Below are 14,262 nucleotides of genomic sequence, written 5' to 3'. Positions count from 1 at the left end.
CCTTTCGGGCAGGTTTCTAATGTTAGAGAAGTTCTATGATGTTAATTATATGATAAAGATGGGATAAAGTGTTTGATTCAGCAACGGTTCTCCACAAAATCACCGGTAACCCATCAGATTTTGCTGCACATTGAAGCGCTCTGATATAAACCGCTGCTATTTTGCCAATTTGCAGCACTTAAGAAAACGATAGCCAATTTTCTGCCGCTATGTGCCGCTTGTGCTGTATAATTATTATAAATTTTAATTATATTAATTATTAGGAGTTATATATTTTAACAATAAAAAGTTATATTTTTTAGGTTTAATTACTCTGTAGGTCCTTTAGTTTCGCAAAATTTTCAATTAGGTCCCTATACTTTTTTTCTTTTTAATTGGGTCCCTGCACCAAATTTTTTTTTTCAATTAGGTCCCTCTTGGTAGTAATTGGCTTAATTGTATAGGGAACCAACTAAAAAATATTGGTGCAGGAACTTGAATAAAGGAAAAAAAAAGTGTATGGACTCAATTTAAAAAAAAATTGTGCAGGGACCCAATTAAAAGGAAAAAAGTATAGAAATCTAGTTGAAAATTTTGCGAAACTATAGGGACCAATAGAGTAATTAAACTATTTTTTAAGGGTAAAGTGTATTTTTAGTTTCTGACATTTGTGAATTTTTTTTAAAATATTCTCAATATTTAATTTCATTAAATTTTGTCCTTAACATTTTCAATTTGTTCAATTTTATCATTAACATTTTCGATTTTTGTCAAAACGATCCTTAAGAGTTCTCATTTTGGTCCCTAACGTTTTATATGAAATTGACGTCTAAGGATAATTTTAATACAAATCGAAAATAATAAAGACAAAATTGAATGAACTAAACATTAAGGTTATTTTTGAAAAAAATCACAAACGTTATATATATATATATATATATATATATATATATATATATATATATATATATATATATATATATATATATATATATATATATATATATATATATATATATATATAACGTGTTAAAGGGGGTTCCGCGGTTACTCATTTTCGATATATAACTTTGGTAAGAGCCAATTCATCTAAATAGAAATCTTAGGAAGAATTAGGTTGGAATAGGAAAAAATTTCCTATCTTTTTTTCATCCCCTTAACAAGAATAAGGTAATAATTTCACTATTTGGGTGATTGACAGAGTATTTTGTATTTAGTATGCATAGAATACATTACACCACTCAAATAAAATAGACTTCCGAAATGCGGATATATTTGAATTAAAGGAATTGGTATGGTATTAATTAAAAGGAAATGAAAAATATTCAATAGAAAAATTTAATAACCCAGCTAGAAAACAATTGATACAGTTGGATCCCCCACCCCAATTAGTCGTACCTTTAAAGTCCACTTCTTCCACATACTACGAGAGAAAGGAAAAATGTGAAAACTACCATTAAAGCAGCCCAAGCAAGATTTACTATATCCATGTGAATTTTCTCTCCTATCTCTATAAAAAATATCACTATGAAGGAATTATTTTACTATTGTTCACTAATTCTTGTTGTTTTTTTTTGGTATTAATCTAATCACTGAGAATACTAGAAACTATAATAACTATATATATTTATTTAAATCGCTGGTACAGAGTCAAAGGGGGATTCGATTCTGCACTAAAACTATTATATTAACACGAAACAATTCAATAAATTCTATTAGAACATCAAACAAGTTTTGATCAGATTTCTAGTAGAGTCGGAAAACATTACAGATAAATTCGTTTTTCCTCTCATTTTTTTAATTAAAAGGTCAAAATTCAATTCTCTTGTCGATCAGGCGACACCCGGATTTGAACTGGGGAAAAAGGATTTGCAGTCCCCCGCCTTACCGCTCGGCCATGCCGCCAAAACGATATATATATGAGAATACCCTTTTTTTATTGAAAAAGAGATATGCACTTTGATCGACAAACGCAATAATGGAAGGACAAAACGGAACCGTTAACTATACAATTCCTGAACAATTCTTGAAATCGAAATGAGAAGATGGTTTTGTCGTTATGAGATAAAAAAAAATGCAATTTGATACAAAATTTATCAATATTGCTTTTTTTATTCAAAAAACCTTCTCCATTTTAATTATAACAGTAACTGTCAGTATATGTAAACCCTAGAATATAACTAGAAATTGTTACAGAGATAATATCTATCGGGTATCTTATCCGTATTCCGCATATGATACGTATATACCAGAATTTGAAATAAGATTCTCGTGCTTCCATAATTGAAAGAAGTTTTCCTTGAAAAAATAAATTCAATAGAAATTGAAAAATTGACTACGACATGCTCTGTACCGAATAAATAGGACTGCTATATTTCCATTTTTTTTTCTATCAAGATCCTTATTTTCAGCCAAAACGTTACAGCAATTATTTACTTTATTATTCTTATTGTAAAATGTTGTTTTTCTATGTGCACTATTTCTATTCTTAGAATTGAAACACTATTTTTGGTTTTGGATCTTCCAAATCATTCCCGCAAGAGGTCCGGACCCATTTTTTTATGAGCCTTCGATAAAAAGATTCATTCTCTTCATAAAAAAGAGGAGGTAGAAACAATAAAGATTTATTTTTCGACTCATCCCTGGAGTTGAATACCCCCCTCAAGAATTGTTTTTGTGATTAGTTTGCAAATGACAATAACTGTTTTTAATATTATATTTTTAAAAATATTATGTATATATAAAAAATCAGATACTAAATTAATTATCGTGTATAAATATATGTATTATTTAACTTATTTTTAATATATATTTTATATTTTAATATGTATTCTATACAAGTATTTAATTTAGTAATTAATTTTTTATATGCACATCATATGATACTATATTTTAAATTTATGTATAAAAGAAATGTTACTACATTGCTAATTTAAATATTTTTTACAAAAATAATTAGTCACGTATTATTATGTGCAAAATTTTGAGATAATTTATTCAATTAAATAATTTTGTTTTATATATTTATCTAAAATTTTTTCATTAATATATCCTGAACATTAAATTCGTTAACTAACTAACTATATATTAAGTATAATAATTAAAAAGAAATCATGCATGACAAAAGAAGTGCTTTCGCCGGTACCCCTTGCATCAAGCCTCAAGTATTTTAAAATAGCGTTTAACTAAAATACAAGAAAGTTTAAATAGATAAATTATATATAAAATTTAGTTTTTCAATGTAATTAAAGAGTGATCTCACAACTAGAAAATGAATTAATACAGACAAATTTATAGACAGATTTAATCTTTATTACAGACAGGTTTTTGGTCATCGACGAAATTACTGACGGATTTTGTCTCTCTGTAAAAGTCCCGTCAGAAATTATTTACCGACGGATTTTTTTTCCGTCGAAAAATTACCGACAGATTTTTACCAGTTACCGACGGATTTTTCCTCTATAAGTTCTCCATCCATTTCCCGAAGACGACAAACTTTCCGACAGACGGATTTTTAGACAAATTTTCTATCTATAATTACAGACGAATTTTTTGACAGATTTTCCGCCTGTAATTACAGACGGATTTTTTAACGCATTTTCTGTCTGAAATTATAGACGGATTTTCCGTCGGTAATTGGAAACTTGAAAAATCATCCCAAACTCTGAATACAGACAAAAAATCCGTCTGTAAATCTATCAGTAAAGTAAAATAATTTTTTTTAGATTTTTCCATTGCAAAATAAATTTGTTTTCATACAAAATAAATATAAATTTAATAAATACAAATTTTTATTGATGGTACAAATAGAAAAACACACAAGTGAGTACAAAGTGCTTTCTTTATAATAAGAAGCAATTATTTCCATGCAATAATATAAACTGAATACATTAGATGACAAGTAACTACTAGTGACTCATCAGGATTCAATACCCTAATTTATGGATAGCTTCATTCTTTCTTGAGCTTTTTAGTGATGGTGGCAATATAATACTTGATCTAACTCAAGTTTAGTTGGTTGTCTTGATCCATCACCACGAGCATAAGTTCGGACACCGTACGGACTGCCACCCTTAGCTTCACTTCATTCATCTCAAATATGCCGCCGCCGCATGTATATCTGATTGAGGCAGTCTATCTCTACTTCCAATTCAGTAGAGAATTAATTAAGACCAATAAGGCAACAAAATATTTCGTATGGGTGAAAATATAACTAGGAACATGTAAATTATAAAATGCAAATCATAAAATCTCAGCTCTTAACTAGAAACATGTAAATTAAAGTTCATTCAGATGTTAGTGTGGTTAATTACCTGCGATTGAATTTGTATGGGGAGAGATGTCCAGATGCATCTCTTGCAGCCCAACCAAGGCAATCTTCTGAACTCATTGTTTTCTTCTCTGTTTCACCATAAACACAATTATATTTCAATTTTCATGAAACGTCTTATACATGGATTTAAAAGGCAAGTAAGAAGTAGTTAATAAGAACCAATCTGGTTAATAAGTTTTCTTTGTTCTCTTAGCGTTCACAATTTTTTGATGAGGCAAATTCATGAATGGTGTTTATATAGCAGACTTGAACGCATGCTATATTAATTTATTTCTCATTTGTTAAGACCAAACTGTGTATTGGAGTATCACTTAACATGTAACACAGTGAGATGGGTAGCAAACTTGAACGCATGCTGCCATCATTGGTGGCTCGTTCTCTTCTGACTTGCTTCATTTGCACCATTAATAAAGACGGTGACACTGAAAGAGTTTATGCAGTTTCATACTATTACAAAAGAGAATCAAACATGATGGGAAGAGGGAAAAAACTGCAAGGGCAAGTTAAAAACACCATCAATATCACCTTGTCTAGAAGGCTGACCATGATTAGCTTCACCAGCGAATGAATCCTACAAAACACGAAATCAAAGGGAAAAAAACATTTAAACTTTGATAAAAGAATACAGCATGATACATAATCTAAGTAAGCTTCAAAGATCACTATCAGTGTCAACTCTTCTTCTCTTTCCTCTTTCAAATTCCTCTGTAAATATCAAATACTTATTAATTAAGTTAATCATTGGTGCACGAAGTTGTGATCACTACACAACTTTGCACAACTAACCAGCAAGTGCACTGGGTCGTCCAAGTAATACCTTACGTGAGTAAGGGTCGATCCCACGGAGATTGTTGGTATGAAGCAAGCTATGGTCACCTTGTAAATCTCAGTCAGGCAGACTCAAATGGGTATAGTGATAAACGAATAAAGCATAAAGATAAAGATAGAGATACTTATGTATATCATTGGTGAGAGCTTCAGATAAGCGTATGAAGATGCCTTCCCTTCCGTCTCTCTGCTTTCCTACTGTCTTCATCCAATCCTTCTTACTCCTTTCCATGGCAAGCTTATGCAAGGGTTTCACCGTTGTCAGTGGCTACCTCCCATCCTCTCAGTGAAAATGTTCCTATGCTCTGTCACAGCATATGGCTAATCAGCTGTCGGTTCTCGGTCAGGCCGGAATAGAATCCAGTGATTCTTTTGCGTCTGTCACTAACGCCCCGCCTGCTAGGAGTTTGAAGCACGTCACAGTCATTCAATCATTGAATCCTACTCAGAATACCACAGACAAGGTTAGACCTTCCGGATTCTCTTGAATGCCGCCATCAGTTCTCGCCTATACCACGAAGACTCTGATCTCACGGAATGGCTGGCTCGTTTGTCAGGCGAGCACTCGGTTGTCAGGCGATCAACCATGCATCGTGTATCAGGAATCCAAGAGATATTCACTAGAGCCTCGTATGCTTGTAGAACAAGAGTGGTTGTCAGTCACTTTGTTCATGAGTGAGAATGATGATGAGTGTCACGGATCATCACATTCATCAAGTTGAAGAACAAGTGATATCTTGGACAAAGAACAAGCGGAATTAAATAGAAGAACAATAGTAATTGCATTAATACTCGAGGTACAGCAGAGCTCCACACCTTAATCTATGGTGTGTAGAAACTCCACCGTTGAAAATACATAAGAACAAAGTCTAGGCATGGCCGAATGGCCAGCCTCCCAAATGATCTAAGATAGCCTGAAACTCAAAGATAGCTACCAAGATGTCAAATACAATAGTAAAAGGTCCTACTTATAGAAAACTAGTAGCCTAAGGTGTACAAAGATGAGTAAATGACATAAAAATCCACTTTCGGGCCCACTTGGTGTGTGCTTGGGCTGAGCAATGAAGCATTTTCGTGTAGAGACTCTTCTTGGAGTTAAACGCCAGCTTTGGTGCCAGTTTGGGCGTTTAACTCCCATTTTGGTGCCAGTTCCGGCGTTTAACGCTGGAATTTCTGTAGGTGACTTTGAACGCCGGTTTGGGCCATCAAATCTTGGGCAAAGTATGGACTATCATATATTGCTGGAAAGCCCAGGATGTCTACTTTCCAACGCCGTTGAGAGCGCGCCAATTGGGCTTCTGTAGATCCAGAAAATCCACTTCGAGTGCAGGGAGGTCAGAATCCAACAGCATCTGCAGTCCTTTTCAGTCTCTGAATCAGATTTTTGCTCAGATCCCTCAATTTCAGCCAGAAAATACCTGAAATCACAGAAAAACACACAAACTCATAGTAAAGTCCAGAAAAGTGAATTTTAACTAAAAACTAATAAAAATATAATAAAAACTAACTAGATCATACTAAAAACATACTAAAAACAATGCCAAAAAGGGTACAAATTATCCGCTCATCACAACACCAAACTTAAATTGTTGCTTGTCCCCAAGCAACTGAAGATCAAATAGGATAAAAAGAAGAGAATATACTATAGACTCCAAATTATCAATGAAACTTAGCTCCAAATTAGATGAGCGGGACTAGTAGCTTTTTGCCTCCGAACAGTTTTGGCATCTCACTCTATCCTTTGAAATTCAGAATGATTGGCTTCTTTAGGAACTCAGAATCCAGATAGTGTTATTGATTCTCCTAGTTAGGTATGATGATTCTTGAACACAGCTACTTTATGAGTCTTGGCCGTGGCCCAAAGCACTCTGTCTTCCAGTATTACCACCAGATACATACATGCCACAGACACATAATTGGGTGAACCTTTTCAGATTGTGACTCAGCTTTGCTAGAGTCCCCAATTAGAGGTGTCCAGGGTTCTTAAGCACACTCTTTTTGCCTTGGATCACACTTTATTTCTTTCTTTTTCTTTCTTTTTCTCTATTTTTCTCTTTTTCCTTCTCTTTTTTTTTTTTTGTATTCACTGCTTTTTCTTGCTTCAAGAATCATTTTTATGATTTTTCAGATCCTCAGTAACATGTCTCCTTTTTCATCATTCTTTCAAGAGCCAACAATTTTAACATTCATGAACAACAAATTCAAAAGACATATGCACTGTTCAAGCATACATTCAGAAAACAAAAAATATTGTCACCACATCAAACTAATTAAGCTAGTTTTAAAGATGAATTTGAAATCCTGTACTTCTTGTTCTTTTGTGATAAAAACAGTTTTCTTTTAAGAAAGGTGATAGATTCATAGGACATTCATAACTTTAAGGCATAGACACTAAGACACTAATGATCATAAGACACAAACATAGACAAACATAAGCATGAAAATTTCGAAAAACAAAAGAGCAAGGAAATTAAAGAACGGGTCTACCTTAGTGATGGCGGCTTGTTCTTCCTCTTGAAGATCCTATGGAGTGCTTGAGCTCCTCAATGTCTCTTCCTTGTCTTTGTTGCTCCTCTCTCATGATGAGAGGGGTCTCTTGTTTGCTCCATCCTTTTCTTAGTGATGGGCTTGAGGTCATGCCTTCTCAGTTGAACCGGCTTCCCTCTTGAATTTCTCTTCCATTGGGCGTCCTCTTCACAGATATCTATGAGGACTTGGTCCAACCTTTTGATCAAAGTTGACCCTTCTTCATGGCCACAACTTCATAGAAGTGGTCTTGATGCACCCTTGAGATGAATCTCCCCATCTCTCATGACTCGGAGGTAGAAGCTTTTGCCTTCCCTTTCCTCTTTCTAGAGGTTTCTCCGGCCTTGGATGCCATAAATGGTTATGGAAAAACAAAAAGCAATGCTTTTACCACACCAAACTTAAAAGGTTTGCTCGTCCTCGAGCAAAAGAAGAAAGAAGAGAGTAGAAGAAGAAGAAATGAGGAAGAAGGGAATGGCTTTGTGTTCGGCCAAAGAGGGGGAAAAGTGGTGTTTAGGTGGTGTGAAAATGAAGGAGTGAAGAAGGGTGTATGGGGAAGAGGTGTTGAGGTGATTGATGAATGGGGAAAGAGGGTGGTGGGGTTGGTGGGGATCCTGTGGGGTCCACAGATCCTGAGGTGTCAAGGAAAAGTCATCCCTGCACCAAATGGCATTCAAAATCACGTTTTAAGCCATTTCTGGCATTAAACGCCGGGCTGGTGCCCATTCCTGGCATTTAACGCCAGGTTCTTGCCCTTTTCTGGCGTTTAACGCCAGTCTGGTGCCCCTTTCTGGCGTTAAACGCCCAGAATAGTGCCAGACTGGGCGTTAAACGCCCAACTGCTAGCCTCACTGGCGTTTAAACGCCAGTGGGTTCTTCCTCCAGGGTGTGCTGTTTTTCTTCCTGTTTTTCATTCTGTTTTTGTTTTTTTCAATTGATTTTGTGTCTTCTTATGATCATCAACCTACAAAAAACATAAAATAACAAAAGAAAAAATATATAAAATATAATCATTGGGTTGCCTCCCAACAAGCGCTTCTTTAATGTCAGTAGCTTGACAGAGGGCTCTCATGGAGCCTCACAGATACTCAGAGCAATGTTGGAACCTCCCAACACCAAACTTAGAGTTTGAATGTGGGGGTTCAACACCAAACTTAGAGTTTGGTTGTGGCCTCCCAACACCAAACTTAGAGTTTGACTGTGGGGGCTCTGTTTGACTCTGAATTGAGAGAAGCTCTTCATGCTTCCTCTCCATGGTGACAGAGGGATATCCTTGAGCCTTAAACACAAAGGATTTTTCATTCACTTGAATGATCAGTTCACCTCCATCAACATCAATAACAGCCTTTGCCGTGGCTAGGAAGGGTCTGCCAAGGATGATGGATTCATCCATGCACTTCCCAGTCTCTAGGACTATGAAATCAGTAGGGATGTAATGGTTTTCAACTTTTACCAAAACATTCTCTACAAGTCCATGAGCTTGTTTTCTTGAGTTGTCTGCCATCTCTAGTGAGATTCTTGCAGCTTGCACCTCAAAGATCCCTAGCTTCTCCATTACAGAGAGAGGCATGAGGTTTACACTTGACCCTAAGTCACACAGAGCCTTCTTGAAGGTCATGGTGCCTATGGTACAAGGTATGGAAAACTTCCCAGGATCTTGTCTCTTTTGAGGTAATTTCTGCCTAGACAAGTCATCCAGTTCTTTGGTGAGCAAAGGAGGTTCACCCTCCCAAGTCTCATTTCCAAACAACTTGTCATTTAGCTTCATGATTGCTCCAAGGTATTTAGCAACTTGCTCTTCAGTGAAATACTCATCCTCTTCAGAGGAAGAATACTCATCAGAGCTCATGAAAGGCAGAAGTAAGTCCAATGGAATCTCTATGGTCTCATTTTGAGCCTCAGATTCCCATGGTTCCTCATTAGGGAACTCATTGGAGGTTGGTGCACGCCCATTGAGGTCTTCCTCAGTGGCGTTCACTTCCTCTCCTTCCTCTCCAAATTCGGCCATGTTAATGACCTTGCACTCTCCTTTTGGATTTTCTTCTGTATTGCTTGGAAGAGTACTTGGAGGGAGTTCAGTAATTTTCTTGCTCAGCTGTCCCACTTGTGCCTCCAAATTTCTAATGGGGGACCTTGTTTCAGTCATGAAACTTTGAGTGGTTTTGATTAGATCAGAGACCATGGTTGCTAAGTCAGAGGGGTTCTGCTTAGAATTCTCTGTCTATTGCTGAGAAGATGATGGAAAAGGCTTGCCAATGCTAAACCTGTTTCTTCCACCATTATTGTTATTGAAACCTTGTTGAGGTCTCTCTTGATTCTTCCATGAGAAATTTGGGTGATTTCTCCATGAAGAATTATAGGTGTTTCCATAGGGTTCTCCTAGGTAATTCACCTCTTCCATTGAAGGGTTCTCAGGATCATAGGCTTCTTCTTCAGATGAAGCATCCTTAGTACTGCTTGGTGCATTTTGCATTCCAGACAGACTTTGAGAAATCAAATTGACTTGTTGAGTCAATATCTTGTTCTGAGCCAATATGGCATTCAGAGTGTCAATCTCAAGAACTCCTTTCTTCTGACTTGTCCCATTGTTCACAGGATTCCTTTCAGAAGTGTACATAAATTGGTTATTTGCAACCATTTCAATGAGCTCTTGAGCTTCTGTAGGCGTCTTCTTCAAATGAAGAGATCCTCCAGCAGAGCTATCCAAAGACATCCTGGATAGTTCAGAGAGACCATCATAGAAAATACCTATGATGCTCCATTCAGAAAGCATGTCTGAAGGACATTTTCTGATCAATTGTTTGTATCTTTCCCAAGCTTCATAGAGGGATTCTCCATCCTTCTGTCTGAAGGTTTGGACTTCCACTCTAAGCTTACTCAATTTTTGAGGTGGAAAGAACTTTGCCAAGAAGGCATTGACTAGCTTTTCCCAAGAGTCCAGGCTTTCTTTAGGTTGTAAGTCCAACCATGTCCTAGCTCTGTCTCTTACAGCAAAAGGGAATAGCATAAGTCTATAGACCTCAGGGTCTACCCCATTAGTCTTGACAGTGTCACAAATTTGAAAGAACTCAGCTAAGAACTGATGAGGATCTTCCAATGGAAGTCCATGGAACTTGCAATTCTGTTGCATTAGAGAAACTAATTGAGGCTTAAGCTCAAAGTTGTTTGCTCCAATGGCAGGGATAGAGATGCTTCTCCCATAGAAGTCGGGAGTAGGTGCAGTGAAGTCACCCAGCACCTTCCTTGCATTGTTGGCATTGTTGTTGTTTTCGGCTGCCATGTCTTCTTCTTCTTTGAAGAATTCGGTCAGGTCCTCTACAGAGAGTTGTGCCTTAGCTTCTCTTAGCTTTCGCTTCAAGGTCCTTTCAGGTTCAGGGTCAGCTTCAACAAGAATGCCTTTGTCTTTGTTCCTGCTCATATGAAAGAGAAGAGAACAAGAAAATATGGAATCCTCTATGTCATAGTATAGAGATTCCTTGAAGTGTCAGAGGAACAGAAAAATAGAAAGAAGAGGTAGAGGAATTCGAACTTAATTAGTTAGAGTTCGAATTGTGCATTGAGAAGGAGTGGTACTCCATAAATAGAAGGATGTGGGAAGAGAGGAAGAAATTTTCGAAAATCAAGTGAAATATTTTGAAAACATTTTTGAAAAACTTTAATTAATTTTCGAAAATCAAGAGTGGGAAAAAAAATCAAGTAATTTTTTTTTGAAAAAGATTTTTGAAATTAGAAATCAAAAAGATATGATCAAAAACTGTTTTGAAAAAGATGTGATTAAGAAGATATGATTGAAAAGTTATGGTTTTAAAAAGATATGATTGAAAAGATATGATTTTGAAAACAATTTAAAAAGATTTGATTTTAAAAATTAATGACTTGCCTAACAAGAAAAGATATGATTCAAACATTAAACCTTTCTCAACAGAAAAGGCAACATACTTAAAATGTTCAATCAAATCATTAATTGTTAGTAAGTATCTTTGAAAAAAGGAAAGAAATTGATTTTGAAAACATTTGATTGAAAAGATATGATTTGAAAAAGATTTGGTTTTGAAAAACTTTGAAAACTTGAAAAAAAAATTGATTTTGAAAACAAAATCCTCCCCCTTGTGCCATCCTGGCGTTAAACGCCCAGAATGGTATCCATTCTGGCGTTTAACGCCCAAAATGCTACCTTTTTGGGCGTTAAACGCCCAACCAGGTACCCTGGCTGGCGTTTAAACGCCAGTCTGTCCTTCTTCACTGGGCGTTTTGAACGCCCAGCTTTTTCTGTGTAATTCCTCTGCTGCATGTTCTGAATCTTCAGTCCCCTGTACTATTGACTTGAAAATAGAACCAAGATCAAATAAATAAGGCATGCAAGACACCAAACTTATGATTAGACACTAGACTCAAACAAGAAACATAAAATATTTTTGGTTTTTATGATTTTTATAATTTTTTTGTGCTTTTTTGAAAATTATATGAAACTAGAAAATAAAAGTTTCAGAATTCTCAATTTGGATTCCAGGAATCATTGCAATGTTAGTCTAAGACTCCGGTCCAGGAATTAGACATGGCTTCACAGCCAGCCAAGCTTTCAAAGAAAGCTTCGGTCCAAAACACTAGACATGGCCAATGGCCAGCCAAGCCTTAGCAGATCATTGCTCCAATAGCAAGATTGATAGAAATCAACAAGTTATTGTGATGATCAGTTGAAACCTCGGTCCAATAAGATTAGACATGGCTTCTCAGCCAGCCAGATTTCAGCAGATCATCATGAAACTCTAGAATTCATTCTTAAGAACTCTGAAGAAAAATACCTAATCTAAGCAACAAGATGAACCGTCAGTTGTACATACACAAGAACAATCCCCGGCAACGGCGCCAAAAACTTGGTGCACGAAGTTGTGATCACTACACAACTTTGCACAACTAACCAGCAAGTGCACTGGGTCGTCCAAGTAATACCTTACGTGAGTAAGGGTCGATCCCACGGAGATTGTTGGTATGAAGCAAGCTATGGTCACCTTGTAAATCTCAGTCAGGCAGACTCAAATGGGTATAGTGATAAACGAATAAAGCATAAAGATAAAGATAGAGATACTTATGTATATCATTGGTGAGAGCTTCAGATAAGCGTATGAAGATGCCTTCCCTTCCGTCTCTCTGCTTTCCTACTGTCTTCATCCAATCCTTCTTACTCCTTTCCATGGCAAGCTTATGCAAGGGTTTCACCGTTGTCAGTGGCTACCTCCCATCCTCTCAGTGAAAATGTTCCTATGCTCTGTCACAGCATATGGCTAATCAGCTGTCGGTTCTCGGTCAGGCCGGAATAGAATCCAGTGATTCTTTTGCGTCTGTCACTAACGCCCCGCCTGCTAGGAGTTTGAAGCACGTCACAGTCATTCAATCATTGAATCCTACTCAGAATACCACAGACAAGGTTAGACCTTCCGGATTCTCTTGAATGCCGCCATCAGTTCTCGCCTATACCACGAAGACTCTGATCTCACGGAATGGCTGGCTCGTTTGTCAGGCGAGCACTCGGTTGTCAGGCGATCAACCATGCATCGTGTATCAGGAATCCAAGAGATATTCACTAGAGCCTCGTATGCTTGTAGAACAAGAGTGGTTGTCAGTCACTTTGTTCATGAGTGAGAATGATGATGAGTGTCACGGATCATCATATTCATCAAGTTGAAGAACAAGTGATATCTTGGACAAAGAACAAGCGGAATTGAATAGAAGAACAATAGTAATTGCATTAATACTCGAGGTACAGCAGAGCTCCACACCTTAATCTATGGTGTGTAGAAACTCCACCGTTGAAAATACATAAGAACAAAGTCTAGGCATGGCCGAATGGCTAGCCTCCCAAATGATCTAAGATAGCCTGAAACTCAAAGATAGCTACCAAGATGTCAAATACAATAGTAAAAGGTCCTACTTATAGAAAACTAGTAGCCTAAGGTGTACAAAGATGAGTAAATGACATAAAAATCCACTTCCGGGCCCACCTGGTGTGTGCTTGGGCTGAGCAATGAAGCATTTTCGTGTAGAGACTCTTCTTGGAGTTAAACGCCAGCTTTGGTGCCAGTTTGGGCGTTTAACTCCCATTTTGGTGCCAGTTCTGGCGTTTAACGCTGGAATTTCTGTAGGTGACTTTGAACGCCGGTTTGGGCCATCAAATCTTGGGCAAAGTATGGACTATCATATATTGTTGGAAAGCCCAGGATGTCTACTTTCCAACTCCATTGAGAGCGCGCCAATTGGGCTTCTGTATCTCCAGAAAATCCACTTCTAGTGCAGGGAGGTCAGAATCCAACAGCATCTGCAGTCCTTTTCAGTCTCTGAATCAGATTTTTGCTCAGATCCCTCAATTTCAGCCAGAAAATACCTGAAATCACAGAAAAACACACAAACTCATAGTAAAGTCCAGAAAAGTGAATTTTAACTAAAAACTAATAAAAATATAATAAAAACTAACTAGATCATACTAAAAACATACTAAAAACAATGCCAAAAAGGGTACAAATTATCCGCTCATCAATCATACAATAATAAAGATGTTTCTTTGGAAAGCATCATATGACATTATTCCAGTTTTTTTGAAT

The 14,262-nt window shown here is 36.7% G+C and overlaps 2 non-coding genes across 2 annotated transcripts; one reads left to right on the top strand and one right to left on the bottom strand.

Moving 5' to 3' along the window:
- Positions 1 to 1,813: 1,813 nt before the first annotated feature.
- Positions 1,814 to 1,884, bottom strand: TRNAC-GCA (transfer RNA cysteine (anticodon GCA)). Its single transcript has one exon. It is a non-coding gene; the product is annotated as a tRNA-Cys (tRNA).
- Positions 1,885 to 10,433: 8,549 nt separating this feature from the next.
- LOC130971360 (small nucleolar RNA R71) lies at positions 10,434 to 10,541 on the top strand. Its single transcript, XR_009082583.1, has one exon. It is a non-coding gene; the product is annotated as a small nucleolar RNA R71 (small nucleolar RNA).
- Positions 10,542 to 14,262: the final 3,721 nt, after the last annotated feature.

The sequence above is a fragment of the Arachis stenosperma genome, chromosome 3, assembly GCF_014773155.1.
Source record: "Arachis stenosperma cultivar V10309 chromosome 3, arast.V10309.gnm1.PFL2, whole genome shotgun sequence".
NCBI classification, from domain to species: domain Eukaryota; kingdom Viridiplantae; phylum Streptophyta; class Magnoliopsida; order Fabales; family Fabaceae; genus Arachis; species Arachis stenosperma.
Note: the sequence above shows the minus strand (reverse complement) of the source record. Positions and strands in the feature narration are given on the sequence as shown.